General features: G+C 32.6%; 1 protein-coding gene across 5 annotated transcripts in view; it reads left to right on the forward strand.

The window, feature by feature from the left end:
• LOC144965144 (corticotropin-releasing factor receptor 2-like) overlaps positions 1 to 5,000 on the forward strand; it is a 159,729-nt gene that overhangs the window by 57,340 nt on the left and 97,389 nt on the right. For all 5 annotated transcript variants that reach the window (XM_078900133.1, XM_078900134.1, XM_078900137.1 and 2 more), the window contains exon 2: positions 4,638 to 4,713. The gene's annotated coding sequence lies outside the window, so the exon portion shown is untranslated. The remainder of the gene's footprint in view (positions 1 to 4,637; positions 4,714 to 5,000) is intronic.

Raw genomic sequence — 5,000 nt, forward strand, 5'->3', positions numbered from 1 at the left:
GCATACTAGACCCTCATTTGTCATCCCGATTTCAGAAATAGTGATTGGACGTGATAAATATGGTGTCTCCGTTGAAATTTTTCCTCTAAACTGGACACGTCTTGGTGGTGTTTCCCATCTTATCATCGCTGAATGATTGCCTCATCTTTTTTTTTTTTTGGAATGAAAAATGATAAATAAAGGAAAGTATGTGTCTTAAATTTTGTTTATAGGAAATATTTGAGATTTGTTTAGTCTACTTCATAAATCAAATTTTGATAAAAATAACTTCTCAAGACTTCTTGAACAATGAGATACACGTTTGGGACCGTTTATATTGAGCAGTTTTTAAGGCGACAAAGACTATAGGGTTTTGCAATGAAAAAAATCGCTTCAATTACATACTTTAAATGCTTGAAGCAATAGGAATACTTAAGAAAACTAAGATGTCCGGCATGCACTGAAAAAGAAAAAAACTATTCCAAATGCAAGTGAGGTTGCTTTGTCGGATGGCCTCGAATGACCTCATAACCACTTAATCTTCAAACAACCAGGTAATATATATATATATATATATTATATGAGATGTCCATTTTATCAATTTAGTATTTTATGATGATGAACCAAATGATAATAATGGGGTTACATTCAAAATGATCAGAAGTAAAAAAGAAATTGATTTTTTATAGTTTTTATAGCAATTATAGTTATTGTCGCCATCAAATAGATAATACATTGTAAGTGCATTCCGATCGTCAAATGCAACCCGAAATTATATCGAATGGAGACGATAAGTCACATATATCGGACATTTAAAACTCGTTTAAAAACTAAAATGTTGACTTCTGAAAACATGAGGTAATACATTAGAAGAGGTGTTTGACACTAAACTAAGGAATAGATAGATTTTGTTTTGAAAATGCGTGTAATAATAATGGGGTTGTCAATTGATCAAGGCATCCCCTACGTGACTTGTCAAGTGGCACGCCAAATAAATGGAATGGTGTCGTGATTCAGACACAAAATTATATTATTCTAGTATTGTTTAAAATAATGAATGGCAAAGGTGTTTTGGTTGGCTTGTAAAAAGTGCAATATTCTGGGAGAAATTGACCATTCCGTTATTAATACGTTACTCACGATTCAAACGCAAGCAATTTGTTCTATAAATAATATTATTAATTATTAATTCCTTGGCCGATGTTTTTATTTTGAAAAAAAAATACAATAAAATTTACACAGAGCATTTAAAGGTTTTAGAACCTATTAGCTCTTAAACGATAAGATAGGATAATAAAAATACAACAGATTATCTTTTTACCTTTATATATATACGTACTTATTTATTCATTTATCTATTCCTTTTTCATTATAAATCTATTAGTACATAATTTGTTTTCATCTATTTCATTATAGCCATATAAATATAAAATTGGAAAATGTCCTACGCCATAGGGAAATCAACCATCTTGGCATCGATCTCTGATCCCTTACTGGCTTTAAACTCGTTGTAGCTCATATCTCTCCATCTATTTAAACGATAGTTGACATGGGCTTAAAACGCAAATATTATTATCACTTTTGAGGAATGCAATCAATAGATTATCCAAAATAATCGGTTGTCCTCTATCATTTCATCATAGCATTCCTGTCCTCAGATTCAGAGGGGACGAGGTACAACCCCAAGTTCATGAAAAGGCTGCTTTTGTGGTTAGATGTATTTCCTACATTTTCAGCCTCCTTGGTCTCCTAATGTAATATTGTTTTTTTTTTACAAAAAAGGTTATTTTAATGTTAACTAAACAGCATACTTCACAGGTTTGTCACACACTGACTAAACACTTTTTTCATTTAAAAAGAAGACTTAGACATCATTCTATCGATAGATTAAGATGAAAGCCACGCCCTCGTGTCTATGAATCGTAAACCTAGTATTCTAAATAAGTTAATTAAGACGTTTTGAACAATTTGGGTTCATCTTGATTTATTGCGGCTTTGCGATCTCGTGGTATAACAACCTCATTCAGACAGATATGTCTCTTTTTAAAGTTTCGTTCTCGGTGGTGAGTCATCGAAAATAAAACTTTTTAATAACATCTCTGTCACTTCACGCAGATGTAAAATGAGTACCTGGCCGGCATCGGCAATATCTTTCTCTCGAAAAAAAATGGTAAACATGGTAAAAATCCCTAACAGGCGTCATGTCTCGTGTTGCATAAATGTTAAGTGTTGCTTTTGGTTTGGGGCTTATTGAAAAGCGCATTGACAATATTTATTGGATATTGTGAAGTTTTAATAAAGTTCAAAGCTCAAGCTCAAAATTATGTAAAATTCCTTAACGAAAATAAGGTATCTGCAATTTCTGCCTTACTTCTTCAAAAGACGGCATATTAAAATTTGATGGTGGTTTGCGGACGCTTTCAGGAAGGATCTATTGATCTTCCTACTTCTTTCAATATTTGTTTTAAGGATTTTTAAACCTTCTGTTAATGGATGGGGAGTGTCTGAAAGTGATACAAGTTGATGTTTTTTACGTTCAACACCTCCAGACATACAATTGTTTTGTTTCCATTTTATGTTGTGTGATTTGTTGTTTAGCTTCCTTTTAAAACATTCACCAAGTTAATCGACTTTTATTTACAGAGAAGATACGTTTGATTCACAATTCAGGGGTGGACTAGAATCTCATTTTATAAATGTTTGCAATTAGTGTGTGTATCGATAATATAATATACATTACGTTCATTTAGCATCTAATTAAATGCAAATACTAACACATTTCATCATAATTTATCATTTTATATTTTTGAATATGTATATTTGATATTCCATGATTTATTAGGTATTATAAAATAAATTAGTGCATTTCAAGTATAATTTTGAATTCATTATTCTTTTTCTATGTTATCATTTACTTTTGAATTTTTAAACGATATTCTTGCCAGACTCTCTACGGCAAATAACACAAGTATTGAAATATAAATATAATGACATTATATTCAAAAAGAAAACTTAAAACTCAATAAAATATATTGTCAACATAATGACACTATTTTTATAAAGATATGAAAAAAATGTGTATGAAATAGTGTCAAAGCAAGAGAGAAAAATAAAGAAGAAAAAAAAACATCCCAAAAATCAGTTTTCTTCGACTGTTCAACTTCTCAGTCGGGATGATTTTTTTTCTTGTATTTTTTTCTTGCTTTGTCTGGCGCTGTTTCATACACACTTTTTCATATCTTCATCTTAACCAGTGCTTGTTCCCTAATTTCTCTATTTCACATTTATGTACTTGAGACACGATTTGGTAATGTCCATTTCTACATTTGAAACTGGACTGAGTAGCCTTGATGAAAGACGATGACATTTGTTTTCTTTATCTGAAAAGTTGTTAACCTTAGTCAACATGGTTAAGTGCGGATACTTTATGGACGTCAACCTATATTAATGATTATCTTCATCATTGGTTTTCCCGATATAAAGGTGTTCGTTATGGTCTACTGTGATTTCCAAGTTTTGTTAATGAATTTGTTCATAACATATTTGATGATTGGATTATCCTCTAAGATAATCATTGTTCTAAGGATAGGTATGGAATAATTTCTATATTGGAATGTTTGCCGTGTCATAAATGACTATTGGAAAGGCAATACTTTTTGAGATGATATTTTCTCGTGAAAAACCCCCAGATTTCTCATTATTCTTGGTGTGAAATTTGACTCATTCAATCTCAAATTAAGTTGAGAATGATTATTAGCAAATGACTTAGTCTTGGACATCATTAAAAAAGTCAGTATCAGTTTATGAAAGCACATTTGGCGAGGGGTTCTCAATGTCGTGTCCATTCACTGGGCGTAATTCTTTTTTATGAAGGAAAGTACTTATAATCCGATTGACTATTTAAACATGGATTAAAATCTGATTTGATTACGTATAATATGTATTAAAAATCAACCATTGAAAGAAGTCGGGCTTTGTAGCTTTGGACTGAATAACTAAGTACATTCGAAAACACTGTATTATTGCACAAGTCGCATAGATTCGATATTTATCATTCTATGTTTCTGACATTTTTATCAAATTGGTCAGTGGATAAAGTGACCTGCGGGGATATTGGATTTGCCGGCAACTGATTTCAGTGCCTCAAACACTTCATCAATTCCGTTGTTATGACATATTTCACGGTTACTTTTTTTCTTACCGTCGAGCTGGATTTTAGTCTAATATTCTATCCACAAGTGACAACTTTTCATTGAATAAGTACGACGGTGTACTAAGTTGTCTTCTTTTATTGGGTTCATGTCGTACCTTTTGTCCAGAATGTCTTATCATTCATTCACGCCCACGTGTACTTATTTGCAGGTCTGATAACCCACATTGTTATGATCAAATTGTTGTAATCGAAATACTCTCAAACCGACACAATATATTGTCCATTACAACAAAGATAATTCAAGCCCTTAATCACATTTGATTACCAGACCTGCTTATATGTGCACGTCGATTCAGGCTAAATGTAACACCCAACATCTGTCAAATCCTTGTCCCGTCTTTCTAATCGAGTTTCAATAACTAAAACATGTTTTTAGGAATTGTTCTTTTCTATCTCATTTGTCATATGGCAGCAATTACGTAATTCAATATTATTTCATTCACAGATACTGACAGCCACAGCTACTTACTACTCAGCGAATACAAGAAAACTGAACTGAAAAGTTTCATCAAATAAAAAAGGTAAACATATAATTTCCTTCTATGTATTTTCATCTTTATTGGGGGGGGGGGGGGGGGGGGGGGAGGCGAAGGGCCGAGTGGTTAAGGCATTGCACTGTGACCCGGAAGGACCGAATTCGAGCCCTGCTTCAAGCACTTTCTTTTTTTTTTTCCCTTAGGCAAGATTATTAACCCCAATTTGCTCACTAGGACAACATGAGTGATTCATTTTGACATCAGACATCTTGTTTGATGAATTATCTATATTCCTTCGTGGAATGCCTAGGCCACGATATTCTATGATCTCG

Source organism: Berghia stephanieae, chromosome 2 (assembly GCF_034508935.2).
Source record: "Berghia stephanieae isolate SIO BIC M18660-M18661 chromosome 2, UCSD_Bste_1.3, whole genome shotgun sequence".
Lineage (NCBI taxonomy): Eukaryota > Metazoa > Mollusca > Gastropoda > Nudibranchia > Aeolidiidae > Berghia > Berghia stephanieae.